Raw genomic sequence first — 24615 nt, 5'->3', positions numbered from 1 at the left:
ATGGGCTTCATGTTTCAAGACAAAAGAACATCAAATTAAACAAAGCAGTGAGTTGAGAAGTAAAATTGCTGCAGAGTAACACCTTCGGAGCAGCATCACGTTTCATCTGGATCTCTTCCTTTCATGTTTCAGTAATGCTTTCTGAAAGGTCTAACAGTACAGGTAATAAATGCCTGTAACGCATGTCAAAGTAATGTGCCCTCACAGCTCTGGCTATGCCACAGCCTTGTATTATGTGATAACAAATGTTTGAGCCACTCTCCATTGTACTGCATGGCCTCAGGTCTCTCTTAATAGGCTTTCCCAAGTTGTTCTTTGTCTGTCAAGTTGGCCCGTTACATGCTTTAGGGACTGGCTTTATAATTGCCAAGGTAGTCCATCAATCTCTAGCCATGAGAGTGGACAGAGGGTATGGCTTGCTTTTGTTTTACTACTTGACTGCAGTATTTTTGTTCTGTGGTTGCCTGTGCAACTAGTCCTGCTTTTTGGAAGGGCGAGAAAAAGGGAATAAAAAGTAATACTTAGAAATGAACATAGTGGTCATACTAGAGCACTGTTCTGGGGTGTCGGAACAGTGTGCATCATTCACCACTTTTACTGGTTTTCCTTTCTTGTGCAAATTTATAGTATCTAGCTACCCACTATCTTATTAAGTGTGGCCTCACAAGCTGCTTTCACACCCAGTGGCAACTTAAATTAAAGCTGGTCATTGGATTTTGTAGACAAGGAAAGAGCAGTACCCATAATTGGGCAAGGGTTTCACTGCACAGCTCCTTCTCGGTTCTGAGAAAGAAAGGTTTGCATTCCTATCGCACCATTCCTGACCGAAGGGGATTAAACAGAGTTTCTGAAGTGTATGCAGCCTGTTTGTGCACAGCCAGCTCACACAAGCAGCAAGATGTTAATGACCAGATAACCTGCTTCTTATTTATAAAAATCATTTTGGTTGGATAACCCCCTTGTTCTTCAACAAAATGGTGCCATGACCAAACATGACTTTGGTTTAACAGGATGACAGCCCCAGAGCCTCAGCAGTTTCGACAGGGCCCAGACTTTGGCGGTTTTGACAGGGCTCCAGCCTTGGCGATTTCGACAGACCCTGGCTCTCGGCAATTTCAACAGCCCATGATCCTCGTCAGTTTCTACAGCCCACAATCCTCATTGGTTTTGACGGCCCGCAATCCTCAGTAGTTCCAACAGGCCCCTGGTCCTTAGCAGTTTCAATGGGCCCTTGACCTTCAGCAGTTTTGACAGGCCCTGGTCCCCAACAGTTTCGACAGGATCCAGTTCTTGGTAGTTTCACCAAGCCCCAGATTCTCGGCAATCTTGACAGGCCCCTGGTTCTTGGCAGTTTCAAGAGGCCCAGAGTCTTCAGCAGTGCTGGTTCATGAAACCAAGAGGCCATGGAATGAACAAAATATATTTATCTTACTTTGTCTCATTTACTTCATATATAATTCATGTAATTAAATGGTGCTGTTTTTGTGGTGACTTACACACATTGTACTGTATTTGCACAAGTACATGTAACAATGCGTTTCTATCTATCTCAAAGACATCTGAAAGCAGTCACCTCCAGTGCCGCCTCACTGGAGTGCTGACCTAGATTTTGAACTTAACCCTCTGGAGTGGGAATATGAATACACAAGCTTCTCACCCAAAGGTAAGAGTAACCATGAGCCGCAGCTGTACAGACAGATCCCAACAGCTTTGCTATGTTCCAATTACAGTGGTACCCATATTTTCAACAGGGAAGGTTATAAAATTGAGTCAAAGTGCCATCTAGAGAGATTCCATTCTGATTTACGACTGTGTGTGTGTCCACCGTTTCTATTGTACAGCTTATCCTCCATAAGAAAACTAGTTGTTTCAGAGTGTGAGTTTACAGGAACATGATATCGGGGTGTACATGGTGGTGGTAGTGGCAATATCACTGGACTAGTAATCTGCAGATCTGGACTAAATATTTGAGCACATGGGTTCCAATTTCATCTCACCAACAAACCCACCCAACTCCACCCCGCCCCCCCCCCCCCCCCCCAAATAACCCCTAATCTGCTGGTGGATTTGAATTTCAGACAATAAATCTGGAACTGAAAGCTTCATCTCTACAATGGCAACAATACAGCCATTATCAATTGTGCCATAAAAGCCATCTGGTTCCATAAGAGTAGAGTAGAGTAACTTTTATTTGTCATTTCTACCATATACAATTGATACAGCAAAAACAGTTGGATAGAGCTCTCAAGGATAGTGGAATCAAGGGTTGTGGGGATAAGGTAGGAACAGGATACTGATTGAGGATGATCAGCCAGGATCATAATGAATGGTGGTGCTGGCTCGAAGGGCAGAATGGCCTATTGTCTATTGTCTATAACACAAGACAGCGTTCCTCCAGCACCGAGGGTGCTACATGGACAGCATAAACTCCACAATCGTACACAGCATAAAGTTCGTAAGAAGAGGGTTTGGCTAAGAAAAAGAGGGAAGCATAAGTAAGGTATAGACAGGATAGATCGAGTGAATCCTTAGAAGAGTATAAAGGAAGTAGAAGTATACTTAAGAGGAAAATCAGGAGGGCAAAAAGGGGACATGAGATAGCTTTGGCAAATAGAATTAAGGATAATCCAAAGAATTTTTACAAATACATTAAGGACAAAAGGGTAATTAGGGAGAGAATAAGGCCCCTCGAAGATCAGCAAGGCAGCCTTTGTGTGGAGCTGCAGAAAATGGGAGAGATACTAAATGAGTTTTTTGCATCAGTATTTACTGTAGAAAAGGATATGGAAGATATAGAATGTAGGGAAAAAATGGTGACATCTTGCAAAATGTCCATATTACAGAGGAGGAAGAGCTGGATGTCTTGAAACGGGTAAAGGTGGATAACTCATCAGGACCTGATCAGGTGTATCCTAGAACTCTGTGGGAAGCTAGAGAAGTGATTGCTGGGCTTCTTGCTGAGATATTTGTATCATCGATAGTCACAGGTGAGGTGCCGGAAAACTGGAGGTTGGCAAATGTGGCTAATATGCTGCCACTGTTTAAGAAGGGTGGTAAGGACAAGCCAGGGAATTATAGACCAGTGAGTCTGATGTTGGTGGTAGGCAAGTTGTTGGAGGGAATCCTGAGGGACAGGATGTACATGTATTTGGAAAGGCAAGGACTGATTAGGGATAGTCAACATGGCTTTGTGCATGGGAAATCATGTCTCACAAATTTGATTGAGTTTTTTGAAGAGGTAACAAAGACGGTTGATGAGAGCAGAGCATTAATGTGATCTATATGAACTTCAGTAAGGCATTCGACAAGGTTTCCCTTGGGAGACTGGTTAGCAAGGTTAGATCTCAAGGAATACAGAGAGAACTAGTCATTTGGATACAGAACTGGCTCAAAGATAGAAGAGAGAGGGTGGTGGTGGAGGGTTGTTTTTCAGACTAGAGGCCTGTGACCAGTGGAGTGCCACAAGGATCAGTGCTGGGTCCTCTACTTTTTGACATTTATATAAATGATTTGGATACGAGCATAAGCGGTATAGTTAGTAAGTTTGCGGATGACACCAAAATTGCAGCTGTAGTGGACACCGAAGAGGGTTACCTCAGATTAGAACAGGATCTTGACCAGATGGGCAAATGGGCTGAGAAGTGATAGATGGAGATTAATACAGATGAATGCAAGGTGCTGCATTTTGGGAAAGCAAATCTTAGCAGGACTTATACACTTAATGGTAAGGTCCTAGGAAGTGTTGCTGGACAAAGAGACCTTGGAGTGCAGGTTCATAGCTCCTTGAAAGTGGAGTCGCAGGTAGATAGGATAGTGAAGAAGGCGTTTGGTATGCTCTCCTTTATTGGTCAGAGTATTGAGTACAGGAGTTGGGAGGTCATGTTGCGGCTGTACAGGACATTGGTTAGGCCACTGTTGGAGTATTGCTGGTCTCCTTCCTATCGGAAAGATGTGAAACTTGAAAGGGTTCAGAAAAGATTTACAAGGATGTTTCCAGGGTTGGAGGATTTGATCTGAATAGGCTGGGGCTGTTTTCCCTGGAGCGTCGGAGTCTGAGGGGTGACTTTATAGAGGTTTATAAAATTATGAGGGGCATGGATAGGATAAATAGACAAAGTCTTTTCCCTGGGGTTGGGGAGTCCAGAACTAGAGGGCATAGGTTTAGGATGAGATGGGAAAGATATAAAAGAGATCTATGGGGCAACTTTTTCACACAAAGGGTGGTACGTGTATGGAATGAGCTGCCGGAGGAAGTAGTGGAGGCTGGTACAATTGCAACATTTAAGAGGCATTTGGATGGGTATATGAATAGGAAGGGTTTGGAGGGATATGGGCTGGGTGCTGGCAGATGGGACTAGATTGGGTTGGGATATCTGGTCGGCATGGACAGGTTGGACTGAAGGGTCAGTTTCCATGCTGTACATCTCTATGACTCTATGACTCTATAAGTGCAAAACACACAAGTTTCAGTGTAACAGAGGAATGATAAATAATAGACATTTTTCTAGCAGCAATATGAAAGAATTTCTGTTGGGAAAGAGTTTGATTTTACTGTGTTAAGGAGCCTGATGGCTTAGGGGAAGAAACTTGCACAGTCTGGCCCTGATAGACCATATATAGTCATAGAGATGTACAGCACGGAAACAGATCCTTCAGTCCAACTCGTCCATGTCGATCAGATATCTAAACCTAATCTAGTCCCATTTGCCAGCATCCAGCCCATATCCCTCCAAACCCTTCCTATTCATATACCCATCCAGATGCCTTTTAAATGTTGCAATTGTACCAGCCTCCACCACCTCCTCCATACACATACCACCCTTTGCATTAAAAAGTTGACCCTTAGGTCCCTTTTAAATTTTCCTCCTCACACCCTAAACCTATGCCTTCTAGTATACTCTGATATTTTCTGCCAGATGACAGGAGGGAGAAGAGTTTGAGTGGGGGGAGTATGGCATCTTCCACAATACTCTTAGCCTTTCAGATGCAGCATGTAGTGTAAATGTCTGTAATGGAGGGGAGACAGACCCCGACAATCTTCTCAGCTGTCCTCACTATCCATTGTAGGGTCTTAACATCCGAGACACTGCAATTCCTGAACCAGGCAGAATTGACAGCTCGCCAGGCTTAGAAGCCCTGTCAATCAGTGAACACTGTGACAATGAATGAATGGGACTTGGTGTGATTTGGGCATGCAGACAGCAGAATCATGGGGTTGAGCATCACTTTACAGAAATCGCAGCTGGAGAGTATGGGAATAGACACGGCTATAGGTAAGCACCGCTGGCTAGGTCATTATTCACTGCCCATCCCTACCAGTGTTTGGGAACGTGGTGATCAGCTACCTTCTTGAACCACTGCTGTCCACATGGTGTAGGGACACATACACACACCCGCGCGCATGCTCACACCAATGAGGTAGAGAGCTCGAGGACTTTGACCCAGTGACACTGAAGGAACCATAACTCCTTGGTCAGGATGGTTAGTGGTTCAGAGGGGAATTTTGTAGCTGCTGATGCTCCCTTGTATCTGATACCTAATCAAACAGATGCCGCGCTGGTGGGATTTCAACCCACGTGCCCAAAGCATTAGCCGGAGCCCCTGGATTACCAGCCTAGTCACGTTACCACTACAGCAAAATGTCCCCCTATCCTCCACAATCTGAAACCACTGATTTTCATTTCAAGCTCAGCTGTGACTCCAGGTCCACAGCAATTTGGTTGAATCTGCTGTGTGGGCAATTAATGATGGATAATAAATGCTGGCTAAGTCAGAAACGCCCACATTCAATGAATGAATAGGAATAATGAGTATTACTTGTGATTCACAAAGGATGTGAATTCTTGGATTATGAAAAGTCAGATTTTTCATCTGCTCTCATTAAGGTCTATAAAACCCTTCGGTCAAACACTCTTAACAGAAGCAAACAGAATGTGTATTTATAATTATCATTTTGCATCTTTGAAACTATGTCATGATAAAAAGAAGTTGAGAGAAGTGTGGCTCGAATTCTAGAATGACTACCACTGAAAATGTGGGTAACTTTAAAGAAACTGTAGCCTGGTAATGGTTTAATCAAGGAATGTATGTTGAAGGAGTTTGATGTTAGCTTCCGGCTGTGAAACACTCTGCTGCCCCACAGGAGTATGACCTAGTTTTCCTTTCCTTCATTTTCTTTGCTTTGTAACTTGATTACAAAACTCCCAGCAAGTGGTCAATGTGATACTTGGACGCAGTTCCATCTGGTTTTGTTCACTGTATATTGCAACCCATGATGGTTGTTATTGCTGTGTGATTACCAAATTGTACGTCAAGTGGGAACTGCTGGGGCTGCCACCATTCGGAATGAGGGAGAACATCTGTCTGAGCGACACAGTATACAAGACACTCTGATTAAATGCAATCAGACTTTCCTTGCATATTTTGCATGACTGCCCTTGAGTCTCCAGGCATTCATCACGTAGACACTGCAGTTACCAACCCAGAGGCACTGCAATAGAGCTTCACTTCAGACCCAATCAGTAAACTGGGCACAATTGTGGTTGGAACAGCAATGCAATTTGCACCATCTTTCTGAGCTTGAAACAACGGCCCAAATCTTCTGGTCTCTGGATAGTCAACAGACTGGATGCACGAGCAGAGATGTGTGTCTGGAACCTATGCAAGTCCTGACTCGGTGGGATTTGTTCGGGTATCTTGAGCTGTTGGTGGGCAATTTCCCTGCTCCCCAGCAGGCTCTGCTAACTTCTCTGATCCCCACTAAGAATCAGTGAATTCAGTCACAGTTACCTGGAAAAGTGAGAACTTCAGTTTAAACACAATCAGTTTGTATGCTCCTCACACGTTTTACTGGAGAGTGTGGTTACCGGAGGGTCAAGCCCCCGGTCCCCTACAAACACCATTACCCAAACCTCCCCACCCAGATCCCTGCTTCTCCTTGAATTTGCATATTCCCTTGCTTTGTTAAGGAGAGAATGTAACCTGTGTGGAGGGAGGGAGAGATGACATTTGTGGGAGCTGACTGAAGGAAGGCAATAGGCTGTGCGAATGTTGGCTGCTTGGATTGGGAAGTGGTTTCTGGGAAGGGAGAAATTAATGCAGCTACAAAAGTGTGTTGTAGTGAGGGATGCTTTGCTGAGTGTGATGTGGGGAGGAGGTGATGGAGAACTGAAGGTTTTATAGCACTTAGCTGGTCTGTCATCCTGACATCCTGGATGTTTATCATCTCCAAGTTGGAATCGTTTGATTGACCACTTCCCATCATGCCTTGACCTGCGAGACAAGCTTCTTCATCCCAAGCTGGAGAAAGGTGTTACCAGTGCAGTATATAACAGATCAAATTGATAATACATGAAGTACAATACAGATTAGATTCTTTTAACACAGTACATGAGGAACATCACTAGACTGGTTGTATTTACAACATACATTTATAAATCAAGTAATGGTAGAGTAATAATCTTATTGGAATATTAATCCAAATGCTCAGACTGATTCTCTAGGGTCATTAGTTCATGTCTCAGCATGGCTGCTAGTAGAAATTAAATTTAATTAATTAATAAATCTCGATTTAAAATCCGGTGCCTGTGTCAGGTTTTCATTAGAACGGTTTTGTTTAAAATTTGCTTTAAAACTAATTATTTTGTTAAGTGGTTCATTAATGCCCTTTAGGGAAGGAAATTTGCCAGCCTCACCCAGTCTTGCCTACGTGTGACTTCAGGTCAACAGTTTTGCAGTTGGTTCATAAGTGCCCTTGAAATCATCCAAATGATGTTGACTTAGGGCTAAACCACTACAGAGAATGGCATGTCTCCTGATGAACGTCTGATGGCTTGTGCCAAGATTAGAGAGCTTCACACTGACAATCAGTCAGTGTGTACTCACTAAATCATATTCTATTGCTGAACAGCATCATCACTGCAATGAGAGGACAGATCCAGCAGAGGTTATGGACAGTGGCGTACAGTTAGCAGGGGTTGCCTTGGGAGACCTTACTATTAACACCATCACCCCATGAAGCCTCACATTGAACACAGATAAGGAAACCTATTGAGTACCATGTCCCACCCTCCCTCACCAGATGAATCAGTGCTCCTCCATGCTGGGGGAAATCTTGCAGATAGCAACAGCAAGATTGTTCTAGGGCTTTGAAATCCATCAGTGAGGGTGTGCAATTTAAAGACACAGGTAGTGTCTGAGCCAAACGTTACTTTTTTCTTTTATTCATTCACTGGATGAGGGCATCACTGGTCAGGTAGCATTTATTGCCCATTCCTAATTACCTTGAGAGCAGTGAAGAGTTAGGCACGTTGATGCCGGTCTGAGTCTCATGTAGATCAGACCGGGTAAGGATGCCAGTTTAGATTAGATTAGATTAGATTCCGTACAGTGCGGAAACAGGCCCTTCGGCCCAACAAGTCCACACCGACCCTCCAAAGAGTAACCCACCCAGACCCGTTCCCCGACTCATGCACCTATCACTGTGGGCAATTTAGCGTGGCCAATTCACCTAACCTGCACATCTTTGGATGGTGGGAGGAAACCAGAGCACCTAGAGGAAACCCACACAGACACAGGGAGAAGGTGCAAACTCTACGCAGATAGTCACCCGAGGCTGGAATTGAACCTGGGTCCCTGGTGCTGCGAGGCAGCAGTGCTAACCACTGAGCCACCGTGCCACCCAGGCACATTGATGTGGGTCTGGAGTCTCATGTAGATCAGACCGGGTAAGGATGGCAGTTCCCTTCCCTAAATGGCATAAGTCAACCAGATGGGGTTTTTCCCAACAAACAGCAATGGTCATCATTAGACTCTTAATTTCAGACATGTATATTCCACCAAAGTGAGATTGGAACCTGGATCGCCAGAACATTATCTGGGTTAAACAGTCCAGCATTAATACCACTAGGCCATCATCTCCCAATAGGATGCACCTGCAAAACCCAGCCTAAAGTAAGAGAACCAGCAAGTGGGAAAAGCCTATTTAACCCCATCCTCAACAATCTACTTGCACACAGATGCATCTGTCAGTCACAGTTTACAAAAGCTTGCCAGGGAAAGATAATCTTAGTTTTCATAGAAAGTTTACGTCAATGGTGCTAGTTGACAATTAATTGAGAAGCTATTTTACAAATCCACATTTTAATTAGTCTGCTGTCCTTTCAGCATTCCATCTGGAAACACTTTAAAAGAACTTGCACAGAATATTATTTTCTGGTTGACATAAAGTTAAAGGAGATCGAGATTTGTCTCCTGATTTAGTAAAACCCACACAGTTAGATCTTGTGTCAAGTCCATGTACAATGGCCCGAGGAGCTTATTTGAGGGCTGTCATCTCTGGAACATTGCAGTTGCTTCTGATGCATGTGATATCACACAACAGATCCCCAGAAGATATAATTTGTTCTTTTATTACTCCAGTTTTCAAGGTTAGGTGCTGAACCATGCTCAAAGTGTAACGTGTTAATAATATAAATTAAAAATATACTTTATCTGTACAGAGTCATACTTATTCCTATTATTTGCCTGCAGAACATCTCATTGTGCATTCATGTGTCATTTAGATTCTCAATATTAGGATAGGGAATAGTTTGTCATCCACCTGCTTCCATCACAATTAACCTTCAAAAGCCAAAACTCTAACAACAAAAGTGTTGTTAACAAGATGGGAAAATAATGTTATTTGTGCCAGACACGCACATCGCAGCTTGCATCCCCTATTCCTTTCTTCACTGTGAAGTTTTTCAAACTTGACAGATTCTGTCTCACCAAGGTATCTTGCTGGATACCTCCAGGGATAAGCTTTACAATTAGTATTCAATGGTTTCAGAGGGTAAAAATTTGTTGAAGAAGGTATGCTTCATAAAACCCATCCACACTCTTCTGAGAGATCTGTTTTATGATGACTATAAAGTTCATGATGAAATGTGCCCAATCATGGGAACATAGGGGCAGGAGTTCTGTACTCAGAGAGTAGTAAGGGTATGGAGTGCTTTGCCTGCAACGGTAGTAGATTCGCCAAGTTTAAGTACATTTAAGTCGCCGTTGGAGAAGCATATGGACGTACATGGAATAGTGTAGGTTAGATGGGCTTCAGATTGGTATGACAGGTCGGGGCAACATCGAGGGCCAAAGGGCCCGTACTGTGCTGTAATGTTCTATGTTCTATGAGAAGGTCATTCAGTCCCACAGTTCTAGATCATCGTCCTCAGCATTATATTCTCACACTATTCCCATATCAGTTGATGCAACTTCTTGAACATATTCAATGACTATGTTTCCTCAGCATTTCGAGATAGAGAATTTAAAAATTCACTACTGTCTGAGTGAAGGAATTTCTCTACATCTCGACCTTAAGTAGCTTCCCCTCATTCTGAGACTGGTGCTAGAACGCTCAGCCAGGGGTAATATCCTTTCTATGCAGCCTATTAACAAGATCACTTCTCACATTTGAATATTCGAGAGAATGCAGGCCCACTCTCCTCAATATTCCCCATGGGATATCCCAACATCCTAGGAATCAGTCTGATGATCTTTGCTAAACTCCCTCTATGGCAAGTACAAAGGACAAAGAACAAAGAAAATTTACAGCCCGGCCCTCCAAGCCTGAGCCAATCCAAATGTACTGTCTAAACCTGTCGGTCAATTCCTCAGCATCTGTGTGCCTCTACTCCCCACCTACTCATACATTTATCCAGATGCATCTTAAATGAATCTACTGTGCCTGCCTCTACCACCTCTTCTGGCAACGCGTTCCAGACACCCACCACCCTCTGTGTGAAGTACTTGCCGCGTGTCTCCCCCTTAAACTTTCCACCTCTCACCTTGAAAGTGTGACCTCTCATTATTGAATCCCTCACCCTGGGAAAAAGCTTGTCTCTATCCACCCTGTCTATACCCTTCATGATTTTATAAACCTCAATCAGGTCCCCCCTCAATCCCCTTTTTTCTAATGAAAATAAACCTAACCTACTCAACCTCTCTTCATAGCTAGCACCTTCCATACAAGGCAACATCCTTGTAAACCTTCTCTGCACCCTCTCCAAAGCGTCCACATCCTTTTGGTAATGTGACGACCAGAACTGTACACAGTATTCTAAATGCGGCTGAACCAATGTCTTGTACAATGTTAACACGACTTGCCAGCTCTTATACTCAATACCCCGTCCGATGAAGGCAAGCATACCATATGCCTTCTTGACCACTCTATCCACTGTGCAGCAACTTTTAGGGTACAATGGACCTGCACTCCCAGATCTCTCTGCCCATCAACTTTTCCCAAGGCTCTTCTGTTCCTTGTATAATTCGCTCTCGAATTAGACTTGCCTAAATGCATCACCTCACATTTGTCTGGATTGAAATTCATCTGCCACTTTTCCGCCCAACTCTCCAGTCTATCTATTTCCTCCTGTATTCTCTGACAGTCCCTTATGCTTTCTGCTACTCCACCAATCTTCGTGTCATCTGCAAACTTGCTGATCATACCAACAGTGCCCTCTTACAGATCATTTATGTATATCACAAACAACAGTGGCCCCAACACTGACCCCTGTGGAACACCACTAGTCATCTTTCTCCATTTCAAGAAACTCCCTTCAACTACTACTCTCTGTCTCCTGTTGCTCAACCAGTTCTTTATCCACCTAGCTAGAACACCCTGCACACCATGTGACTTCACTTTCTCCATTAGTCTACCATGGGGAACCTTATCAAACCCCTTACTAAAGTCCATGTATATGACATCAACAGCCCTTCCTTCATCTATCAACTTGGTCACTTCCTTGAAGAACTCTATTAAGTTGGTAAGGCACGATCTCCCCTGCACAAAACCATGTTGCCTATCACTAATAAGCCCATTCTTTTCTAAATATAAATAGATCCTATCCCTCAGTACCTTCTCCAGCAACTTTCCCACCACTGACGTCAGGCTCACTGGTCTGTAGTTACCCAGAATATCCCTACTACCCTTCTTATTGGGGGGGACAACATGAGCAACCCTCCAGTCCTCCAGCACCTCACCTGTATTTAAGGATGCCACAAAGATATCTGTCAGGGCCCCAGCTATTTCCTCTTCGCCTCACTCAGAAACCTGGGATAGATCCCATCCAGTCCTTGGGATTTGTCCACCTTAATTAGATTACTTACAGTGTGGAAAAAGGCCCTTCGGCCCAACAAGTCCACACCGCCCCGCCGAAGCGCAACCCACCCATGCCCCTACATTTACCCCTTACCTAACACTACAGGCAATTTAGCATGGCCAATTCACCTGACCTGCACATCTTTGGACTGTGGGAAGAAACCGGAGCACCCGGAGGAAACCCACGCAGACACGGGGAGAACGTGCAAACTCCACACAGTCAGTCGCCTGAGGCGGGAATTGAACCCGGGTCTCTGGCGCTGCGAGGCAGCAGTGCTAACCACTGTGCCACCGTGCCGCCCACCAACACATCTTCCCTACTTATGTCAACATGATCCAGACTAATCAAACTTCTGTCTCTAATCTCAACATTCATCATGTTCCTCTCCTCAGTTAACACTGATGCAAAGTAATCATTCAGAATCTCACCCATTCGCTCAGGTTCGACACACAGCCCTCCTTTGTTATCCTTTAGTGGACCAATCCTTTCTCTAGTTACCCGCTTGCTTCTTATATAAGAATAAAATGCTTTGGGATTCTCCTTAATTCTGCTTGCTAAAGCTATTTCATGACCACTTTTAACCCGCTTGATTCCTCGTTTAAGACTTGTCCTACTCTTCCAATATTCTTCCAGGGTCCGTGCTGTTATTAGCTGCCTAGACCTTATGTATGCTCCCCTTTTCCTCTTGGCTAGTCGTGCAATTTCTCCTGTGAATCATGGTTCACGAATCTTGCCTTTCCTATCCTTTGCCTTCAACGGAACATGCCTAACCTGCACTATCTTTAACCTATCTTTGAAAGCCTCCCTCATCTCAAATGTGGACTTCCCTTCAAATAGCTGTGTCCAATCCACATTTCTGAGCTCCTGCCTAATTTTGATACAATTGGCCTTGGCCCAGTTTAGTACTCTTCCCTTAGAACCACTCTCTTCTTTATCTACGTGTATTCTAAAACTTACAGAATTGTGGTCACTGTTCCCAAAGAAATCCCCCACCGCAACTTCTACCACCTGGCCTGGCTCGTTCCCCAGTACCAGGTCCAATATAGCCCCTTCCCTCGTCAGACTATTGACATACTGCTCTAGAAAACTCTCCTGGACGCTTCTTACAAATTCTACCCCATCCAGACCGCTGACATTAAGTGTATCCCAGTCAATGTTGGGAAAATTAAAATCTCCCATCACCAGTATCCTATTGCCTCAACATCTTTCTATAAGCTGTTTACCTATTTGTTCTTCTACCTCACACTCACTGTTGGGAGGCCTGTAATACAGCCCCAACAGTATGACTGTACCCTTCTTATTTCTCAGTTCCACTCATAATGCCTCAATACCCAAGACCTCCATAGTGTGTTCCTTTAGCACAGCCGTGATATCGTCCTTGACCAGCAATGGAACTCCACCCGCCCCTTTTACTTCCCTCCCTGTCCTGTCTGAAGCACCTATATCCTCGAACATTTAATTGCCAATCATCAGTCCTTCCTTCAACCAAGTCTCTGTGATTGCAATAACATCATAGTCCCAGGCATCTATCCAAGCCCTAAGTTCACCTGCCTTACACACGATACTCCTTGCATTAAAGTAGATGCATTCCTTAGCTAGAGAGACCAAAAATTCACACAGTACTTGAAGTGCAGTCAACTGAAGTGAGGTATCGTTAATCCGAAACTCAAATTTTATGGGATAAAGACCAACATATCATTCACCTTCCTAACCGTTCACTGCACCTGCACGTTAGCTTGCTGCAATTTACGTACAATGTCTCTTTGGACATCAACGCTTTCCAACCTCTCACCATTTAAGGAACACTGCACATCTTTATTTCCCCTCCCAGGGTAGATATCTACATTGCAGTCCATCTGCCACATTCTTGCTGAGTCACTCTGCCTAGCCAAATCCCCTCAAAATCTCTTAATGTTCTCCTCACAATTCACATCTCCACTTAGTTATGTGTCATCTGCAAACTTAGAAATACTACATTTGTTCACCCAATGGAAAGACTGATGTATATTGTAAACGGTTAGGCCCAAGTACTGAACCTTGCTGTACCCCACCAGCCACAGCCTGCCAGCTTGAGAATAACTCATTTATCCTGTTATCAATACTATTACACATGTTCTCAGCATGGTCAGTGAATTACATGGTACTATAGTTTGATCATCTCTATTTTAACTTGTATGATCAAGTTAAAGTAGATGAGCAATCAAGCTTTTTGATTTCAACAGGTTAAAGTTTAGCTGATCACAAGTTCTACTGAAGATTAAGACAAGTGTAAAGGCAAAGTGACATTGAAAAGAAGAATGTTCCAATAAGTCTCTGGGTTATAGAACTGGAGCTTATTGCTTGAGTGACATGTCTCCTTCGGGTAGCAGGTTGTGGGAGAGATTGTGATTGTTTCAGAGAGCAATACTTCAAAGGGAGAGATGCCATTCCAACATTGAACTGTGATTTCCTGTGGGTTGTCCCCACACTGCGGACGTGACATGAGTTGAAAGAAAGGCAGTTCTGGGTGAAAGACATGGTTATGTTTTGTCCTTGCAGGAATGCACAAGAGAGGAGGAATGTGCTGAACACCAATTGCAATCCCTGGACTCTATGTGCTAGAGTGTTGGTGCTTGTCGCACTGAAGTGTGTAAAAAAGGGGGTTGTTTGTAAACTGCAGCAAGCACCCTTCTTTGTACAGCTAAAAACTAATAAGGTCCATCTTCCTTATTGCTGTAAACAAGTTGTCAGCATCAGTTAAAGGAAACCGGACAAGCTCCTTTCAGCTCTCTGCAAATCTTCAAACAACTGCTCAAACGCCAAGGTCAGCAGTACAAGAACCAGCCATCTTCACACTTTGTGTCACATTTCGCAATCTATTTGCCACGGACCAGCCAAAGACTAGTTCAAACTTTTATTCTGCTTTTACTTTTTGGACTCAGCCCTTATTTGTAATCTGTGTGTCACTTTTTTTTAATAAGTATTTTTATTGAGAAGAAGATTTTGAATTTTTTACAAAAATATAAAATTACCACAAAATAATAGAACAATCTTGCAATATAACAACAATAATAATAAACAAACTATTACTCTACCCCCCAACAAAGTAGGAGAAAAAAAAACTCACCACAAACTACAATTCAATAAATAACTAAATCAATTAAACCGAGCTGAGCCAAGGCAAATTACATTAAATTACTTTAAGCTACAACACTCAGCGCAATCCCACCAAGACTCCCCATCATCGGGAGCATCAGTTGGCATACCTGTATTTGTTCAGAATTCTTCCTCCCAGGGGCTTCCGGGCTGCCAGACACAGCTCTAATGACTGCACAAAGGCCCTAACCAGTTTCTCCAGTTTCTCCAGTTTCCTCATTTCCCCTCCCCCCACGTTGTCTCAGTCAAATCCCTCGAACTCAGCACCGCCTTCCTAACCTGCAATCTTCTTCCTGACCTCTCCGGCCCCACCCCCACTCTGGCCTGTCACCCTCACCTTGACCTCCCTCCACCTATCACATTTCCAAGGCTCCTCCCCCAAGTCCCTCCTCCCTACCTTTTATCTTAGCCTGCTGGCCACACTTTCCTCATTCCTGAAGAAGGGCTCATGCCCGAAACGTCAATTCTCCTGCTCCTCGGATGCTGCCTGACCTGCTGCGCTTTTCCAGCAACACATTTTCAGCTCTGATCTCCAGCATCTGCAGTCCTCACTTTCTCCCCTAAACAATATAGCCAATAAGTCCGCATCTATATGGTTCAAAAAGGGTAGCCATGTCCTATTAAAAAGTTCTGTTTTCTGGTGCACCATACTTGGAAGGAAGTCCAGTGGGATGTGCTCCATAACTAAACTACACCACCCCAAGAGTCCTGGGGAATTTTCCAACACCCAGCTCATCAGAATATTCTTCCTCGCACAAAATGAAAGAATATTAAACAATTTCTTCCCATGCGTGTCCAAAGAGGGGGGACTCAGCGAACCCAGTAGGAGAGACACTGGATCTACCTTGTTCTTGGTTCCCAAGACCCCTTCCAAAACAGGAGAAAGTGAGGTCTGCAGATGCTGGAGATCAAAGTTGAAACTTTATTGCTGGAACAGCACAGCAGGTCAGGCAGCATCCAGGGAACAGGAGATTCGACGTTTCGGGCACAGGCCCTTCTTCAGGAATGAGCAGAGAGTGTTCAGCAGGAGAAGATAAAAGGTAGGGAGGAGGGACTTGGAGGAGGGGCGTTGGAAATGTGATAGGTGGAAAGAGGTCAAGGTGAGGGTGATAGGTCGGAGTAGGATGGAGGCGGAGAGGTCAAGAAGAAGACTGCAGGTCAGGAAGGCGGTGCCGGGCTGGAGGGATTCGGCTGAGACAAGGTGGGGGGAGGGGGGATGAAGAAACTGGTGAAGTCCAAGTTCATCCCCTGTGGTTGGAGGGTTCCCAGTCGGAAGATAAGACGCTCCTCCTCCGACCGTCGCGTTGTTTGGCAGTGGATGAGTCCAATGACCTGCATATCCTCGGTGGAGTGGGAGGGGGAGTTGAAATGCTGTGCTACAGGGTGGTTGGGTTGGTTCGTCCGGGTGGCCCAGAGGTGCTCTCTGAATCGCTCCGCAAGTAGGCGGCCTGTCTCCCCAATATAGAGGAGGCCACACCGGCTGCAGCGGATGCAGTAGATGATGTGGGTGGAGGTGCAGGTGAATCTGTGGCGGATATGGAAGTTTCCTTTGGGGCCTTGGAGAGAAGTGAGGGGGGAGGTGTGGGCGCAAGTGTTGCACCTACTGCGGTTGCAAGGGAAGGTGCCGGGAGTGGAGGTTGGGTCGGTGGGGGGTGTGGATCTGACAAGGGAGTCGCGGAGGGAGTGGTCTCTACAGAAAGCTGATAGGGGAGGGGAGGGAAATATATCCTTGGTGCTGGGGTCTGTTTGGAGGTGGCAGAAGTGACGGCGGATGATGCGCTGTACATGGAGATTGGTGGGGTGGTAGGTGAGGACCAGTGGGGTTCTGTCCTGGTGGCGGTTGGAGGGGCGGGGCTCAAGGGCGGAGGAGCGGGAAGTGGAGGAGATGCGGTGGAGGGCACCGTCGACCACGTCGGGGGGGAAATTGTGGTCCTTGAAGAAGGAGGCCATCTGTGTTGTACGTATTTTGAACTGGTCCTCCTGGGAGCAGATGCGGCGGAGACGAAGGAATTGGGAGAATGGGATGGCGTTTTTACAGGGGGCAGGATGGGAGGAGGTGTAGTCCAGGTAGTTGTGGGAGTCGGTTGGTTTGTAGTAGATGTCCGTGTTGATTCGGTCGCCTGAGATAGAAACAGAAAGGTCTAGGAAGGGGAGGGAGGAGTCCGAGACTGTCCAGGTGAATTTGAGGTCGGGGTGGAAGGTGTTAGTGTAGTGGATGAACTGTTCAACCTGCTAGTGGGAGCACGAGGTATAGTGCCCCAATACCTACGAAGCTTGAGGCATGGCCACAAGCATTCCTGAAGAAGGGCTTATGCCCGAAATGTCGATTCTCCTGCTCCTCGGATGCTGCCTGACCTGCTGCACTTTTCCAGCAACACATTTTTCAGCTCTGATCTCCAACATCTGCAGTCCTCACTTTCTCCCAATGTGTAAGAGTACCAACATTTATTTGGGGCACATTGGGGAAACTCCCATCTTAAATTTGACAAGCTGTCTGGTGCCAAATAAACCCTGTGAAGTACCTTCAATTAGCCCAGATTCCACACAGCCACTCGATATCCTTCGAGGCATTACCTCCTAATAAATGATAGATGGTGTTGACCAAGAGAGTGCCCATGGACCAAAGCACTCTCCTCTCCATATCCAACTTATAGGGACTAACTAATGTAGTCTTTTTCTGTATAAACTCCCTAATCTGAAAGTAACAAAAGAGCTCCCCCCTACATAGCTCATATTTCTGGCTAAGCTGCTTGAAAGACATCATGACCTCCCCATGAAATAGATATCCCAAACAGGAAACTCCTTTGGAACCCAGAGCCAAAAGTTGGAATCCATCAATCCCGGCCGGAATCTTATCAATCCCACTATGGGAGTAAAAGAGGAAATTTTTTTGTAAATTGCCATCACCTTGACGCATCCTTCTCCATGCTTTAACCCGTGTTAAGGAATACCGGATTTCTGCAATGATCCATAACAGTCCTCATCTTGTCCATGATCAACAGATTAATGAGGGGACATTCTGCCTGGGAGTCCTCAACGTCCAGCCAAGTTGACCGCAGTCCTGGCAAGCCCAATCAGCCACATAGGATAGTTGGGAACTTAGTTGGTATTTCTTAAAGTCTAGAAAATCCACACACCCCATCCCCTGCGGAAGCTGCAATTTGGCCAGCTTCATAAGAGGCCGCCTATAACGCCAGATTAAAGAGCCAAGCCAGCTGTTAAGCCTCTGTAGCACCTGCCTGGACAGTATCAAAGGGAGCATTTGCATTGGATATAATAAGCGTGGAAGAACATTCGTTTTAACTAGTTTACTTAACCAGAATATTGGAAGATCCTCCCAGTGCCGAAGGTCCTGCCTTATTAGATTCCCTACAGTGTGGAAACAGGCCCAACAAGCCCACACCAACCCTCCAAAGAGAACCCACCCAGACCCATTTCCCTCTGCCTAATGCACCCAACACTATGGGCAATTTAGCATAGCCAATTCACCTAACCTGCACATCTTTGGACTGTGGGAGGAAACCGGAGCACCCGGAGAAAACCCACACAGACATGGGGAGAATGTGCAAACTCCACACAGACAGTTACCTGAGGCTGGATTCGAACCTGGGACCCTGGTGCTGTGAGGCAGCAGTGCTAACCACTGAGCCACCATGCCTCTAGCAACTCCACAAAGTTAGCTTTATATAATTGATCAAAAGCGGGGGTGATAAAAATGCCTAAATACAAGAAACCTCTCTGTGACCAGCTGAAAGGAAATGGGATTCCACCCCCAAGATCAGGTACTCCAGTAAGATCCCCTGACAGGCATGGCCTCTGATTTCATAAAATTGATTTTGTACCCCGAGAAAGTGCCAAATAAATTAATCACTGTATTAAATGGGGCACAGATATCATCGGGTTAGTTAGAAACAGAACAACATCTTCTGCGTAAAGGGTGATCTTATATCTGCCTGACCCCTCCTCTGGGGCAGTTGTATTGCGGTCCCTCCAGATGGCCTCCGCCAACAGTACAATCGCCAAGGCAAATAGCAACAGTGAGAGGGAGCACCCTTGTCAGCTTTCTCTGCTAATACTAAAATTATCAGATCTTATACCATTAGTGAGAACCGCTGCTTTAGGATCACTATATAACACTGCCACCCAACTGGCGAAAACCCCTCCAAGGCCAAACCGTTCCAGGATATAGAAGAGGTATGGCCATTTCACCTGGTCAAATGCTTTCTTTGCATCCAGGGAGACTACCAAGTCTGAATTCGACCCTTGCTGATATACCTGAACCATATTTAGCACTCTCCTAATATTATTAAAATACCTGTGACCTCTTACAAAACCTGTTTGGTCCTCTTTCACAATGAAAGCTAAGACCTTCTCCTGCCTCAATGCCAGCATTTTCAACAAAATTTTGAAGTCCATGTTTAATAATGATATGGGCCTATACAAAGTGCAATCCTCTGGGGTTTTCCCACTCTTGTGAATAAGAGAAATATTTGCTTCTTTCAGAGAGGATGGGAGGCAGTTCTGACTTTATGAATAATTGTACATATCCAACATTGGCCCGGCTAGCATATTTATCAACTCCTCATAAAACTCACTCCGAAATCCATCTGGGCCAGGTGCCTTACCGCTCTGGAGCTGCCTCACTGCCTCCTGTGTCTCTTGGATTGTCAGAGGGGCATTCAAAAGAGATGCCTGCTCCAAAGTTACACCTGGGAGGTCCAAGGTCTTAAAAAAAGGACTCCATCTTCGCCAATCTGTCCTCACAGCCTTCCGACTGTACAGTAGAACTTCCTGAATGCTGCGTTAATCCTTTTGGGATTGCAAGTGATAGTACTAGCACACTCTCTAATGGACGTGATAGATTGGGGCGGGGGGGGGGGGGGGGGGCACTCTTCTTTCTGACCAAGTACACCAGATACTACCCGGTTTATCACCATACTCGAATAACCTCTGTTTTGCAAAGGAAATCTCCCTCTTTGCTGTCTGAGTGAGCACAGCATTCAGAGCAGCCCAGAGGGCTGTAATCCGCTGCAGATGGTCTGTCAAAAGATGCTGTCTCAGCTGAACCTCTAACATACGCTGTTGCTCTCTCCTCTACCGCTTCCGGAGTTGTGAGGTGGGAGGTGAGGGGAATGGGGAATATACATTCAAGATCCCATCTTCCTCTCCATGTATTAAAGCTTTAAGGATCAGAAACCGCCCGCATTTGTATTTAATTTGTCTAACAACTGAAATGGAAAGTCCTTCTGAATGAGTAAAGCTATTCCTCTACTTTTCGAATTAAAGGATAAAAAAAAATCCGGCCGAACCCTCCCTGCTGTAACTTTAAGTGCTCCTTGTCGGTTAGATGTGTTTCTTGCAACAAGGCTGCATCGACCCTTTCCTTTCTAAGGCTTGGAAGTATCTTTTTTCCCCTAATGGGTGAATGACTCGCGTGGAGCGTCGGAGGCTGAGGGGTGACCTTATAGAGGTTTACAAAATTATGCGGGGCCTGGATAGGGTAAATAGGCAAAGTCTTTTCCCTGGGGTCAGGGAGTCCAGAACTAGAGGGCATAGGTTTAGGGTGAGAGGGGAAAGATATAAAAGAGACCTAAGGGGCAACCTTTTCACGCAGAGGGTGGTACGTGTATGGAATGAGCTGCCAGAGGATGTAGTGGACGCTGGTACAATTGCAACATTTAAGAGGCATTTGGATGGGTATATGGATAGGAAGGATTTGGAGGGATATGGGCCGGGTGCTGGCAGGTGGGACTAGATTGGATTGGGATATCTGGTCAGCATGGACGGGTTGGACCGAAGGGTCTGTTTCCATGCTGTACGTCTCTATGAGTCTATGACTCCCCTTAACGTCCCAGGTGCACCATTTAAACAGACGATCTGTGACCGCTCAAGAGGAAGAACCCCACTCCTAGCACGCAGAGTGAAACAGTAAGTAATTCACATGAACATGAAAATACAACTACAAAAATGACCAACTCAAAATTTCTAACAACTGTTTCTACAATGAACCAACATAGAACACAAATAAGAGGAGACTTTCCCTTTGCCCACATGGGGCCCACTAATCCCCCCATGGCTCCTTCGAGCTGAAGCCGTCCCATCCATACTTTGACCCGAGGCAATCCTGGAAAAGAAATGTAACACCCACCAACCCCCCTCCACCCTGCACTCCCCCACCGCACCCTCCATCCTGTACTAAAAGAGTGAAACAAAAAGGAAATGATAGAAAATAAAGGATAATAGGAAGGGAGGAAGAAGGGAGAAGAGAGAGAAAGAGAAAAGAAACGGGATCCCTACATGTTTTTTTAAAACCCCAAAACCAGGTAAACCAGGCAAACTACAGAGAAAACAAAGTGAACGCTATTGTCCATATTATTTGAGCCAGCCAGTCTATTTTAAGGTGTCCAGAAAGTCCTTTGCCTTTTCCGATGAGTCTAAATTAAACACAGACCCTCCGTGGCTGAAAAGTAAGATTGCCAGATATCTTACAGAGTACTGAATATCTAAGTCCCTCCGCCTCCTTTTTACCTCATCAAAGGCCTTCCTCTTGCGGATCACAGCTGCAGAAAAGTCTTGGAAAAGCATAATTCATGATCCTTTGCATATCAGAGCCTGTGGATCCTTCCCCAGTTCTCTAGAAGCTTCTAGCACCATTTGTTTATCTCTATAATGCTGGAGTTGCACAAGGACCGGGCAAAGGCGCTGGTCCGATCTGGTCCTGCGCACTGTGACCTGGTTGGCCCCTTTGACCCGAACCCCGCCCACCCTGATTTCCAGCTTCAAAAACTGTGGGAGCCATTGCTCCAACAAGCTGATGAGCTGGCCTTTCTTCTCCCCTTCTGGAAGCCTGACCAGGCAGATGTTCTTCCGAAGCCTCGATTTTCGAGGTCGTCGACCTGCTCTACTAAGGCCCTCACCTGCCGTTCCAGGGCCTGGACTCGTCCCGCCGAGGATTCTGCCGCAGTTTTGGAGGCCACGGTCCACTGCTCCACCTCTATGACGCGCTGCCGGAGACGCTGGGCCTCCTGGTCATACTTCTGCAGCATGGCTGAGATCAGTTCAAGCCTGGCCTGGGTCTCCTCCATCGCTGAATCGATCTCTTGGAGTTTCACAGACTCTGAAATGAGGCTCTGCTCCACAGATAAGCCCCCTGGGATGTTTGCGGAGGCCGATGCCGCAGTCGCGGGCGTGTCTGTTGTTGTAGGGCAGTGCCCTGCTGGTTGCGATCCTTGTAGTCCTTTTCCCTTAATCATTTTCATTATTCACTCAAACTGATGTACAGCAATTCTGGGGATCAAAAACTACCAATTTTTACCACAATGCGTAAGAAAGGGAGGGTGAATGCACCACTTTGTCTGGGCCCTAGTGCAGAGCTCAACAGGGCAGACCTACTGGACCGCCGCCATCTTGGATCTCCCCGTGTGTCACATCCTATTATGTTTTCTCAAGATGTTATAGCCAATGAACTCACCCTTTCTTTAATTCAAGGAAACCCGATTAAATTGACTCCTTTTAAAGAGTAAATATATTTAGGCTCAGAAATGTTGTCCTTGAGGTAAGGGATCCTTTATTAAAATAATCTTGTTGCGACCAATTGAGGGGAGGCTCCAATAGGAAAGGGAGTCAGTTCCTCACCCAGAAGCATAAATATTTAGGGGAATCCAGTCCAGAATCGTCACAAATTGGGGACCCTTTACCCAGGAACTGCTTGCAACCAATCAAACACTAACAGCTCTGTAGTTCTCTATTCTCTCTCCTCTTCCTTTCTTTAATAATAGAGTTAGATTTTCTGCCTGATGGGTATGGTATTTGTGGTTCCCAAAGGAGAAAAGTCAGCCAAAAGTATATCAGCGGCAGTTCTGTCTGAGCAGCCTGAATCCTGCTGAAGTGATGGGACATGCCATGGAGAAAAGTGCTGGAAATCATAACAGAGAAACTGATTGGCATTTCAGCGCCTTCAATCCAGCTGCTCACTAATGATAGTCAACAGGGACTGGGGCTCTTTGCCCGTCAGGAGTTGCTCGATCAGCCACGATCTTACTGAGTGGTGGGGCAGGCTTGATGGGCTGAAAGGCCTACTCCTGTCTCTGTGTTCCATCGTCTTTTCTTCCTTCCTAAGAGAATGGTGGCCACTGCTGGGATTGCCATTGGTTCTCTCCCAGTGGAGAGAGTCCTTAGCACATACAGTGAGTCATGTTTGTTGTGCGACTGTCATTGGGGGTTGGGATGAGCTCCTCAAGAGGCCATTAGTTGGCCATTTAAAGGCTTCATTAGTAGACAGGGCTGCCTGAAACATTACCTATATGCCCTGTGTTCGAGGGTAAAGGTGAACATGAAGGTGGGAGGCTGGCCACCCACTTCGGTTTATATATTGCGCACGCCCCTCAACTTCTCCACAGCGACCTTCAAAAACACTGATAGGTGGGATGTAAACCACCTCAGGTAGGTAAAAAAGCCCCAACCTTCTGACTAAAAGGGGAGTGTGCTGCCCACAGAGCCATGGCTGCAGTTTAATTTATGCATTTTTCTCACACTATTCTGAAGCAAAATGCTGCAAAAGAACTTGGAGGAAAATATAATCAGATCAATTCAGTAAATCATCTGTGAGTGGCTGCCTGCATTAACGTAAACCAACTCATGTACAACCGAATTTCCATCCCTATGAGAGCAAGGATGATGAGGCAAGAGAATCCATTGTCAACTTGCAATTTCATTTCCACAAAATGTGTTACTTACTGAGTCTCAAAGAATTTCCCTCTGGGGTGGGATTATTACTGACATTTTTATCAATAAGGGTCAGTCAGTCAAGGGTTAAGGGTTAGGTTTGGATCTCAAGCATTAGAATCCCAGATCAGATACAATTAGGTTCGATTGCCCAGTGACAGAGTACATTGGGAGAGTGGCAGGATAGCAAGGAGCATGGGGAGGGGGAACGGTAAAGATGCTTCAAAATGCTATTTTCCAAGCTGGGTCTGGATTTTAAAATATCCATGGGCTGACAGAACAATCAGTCAGGTGAAAGTGAGATGCTGGAGATCAGTGTCAAGTTTAGAGTGGTGCTGGAAAATAGCAGGCAGCATCCGAGGAGCAGGAAAATCAACGTTTCAGGCAAAAGCCCTTCATCAGGGATGAGGCAGGAAGCCTCTGGGGTGGAGAAATAAGTGAGAGGGGGGTGGGACTGGGGAGAAGGCAGCTAAGAGTGCAATAGGTGGATGGGGATGGAAATGAGGGTGATAGGTCAGAGAGGAGGGTGGAGTGGATGATGGGAAGGGAGATTGGCAAGTGTGAGAGGTCAGGAAGGTGGTGCTGAGCTGGAAGGCTGGAACTGGGGTAAGGTGGGGGG

This window comes from Chiloscyllium plagiosum, unplaced genomic scaffold, assembly GCF_037043375.1.
Source record: "Chiloscyllium plagiosum isolate Xiang-an unplaced genomic scaffold, Cpla_swu_hap1 HiC_scaffold_4, whole genome shotgun sequence".
In the NCBI taxonomy this organism is placed as follows: Eukaryota; Metazoa; Chordata; class Chondrichthyes; order Orectolobiformes; family Hemiscylliidae; genus Chiloscyllium; species Chiloscyllium plagiosum.
This window is presented reverse-complemented; position numbering follows the sequence as displayed.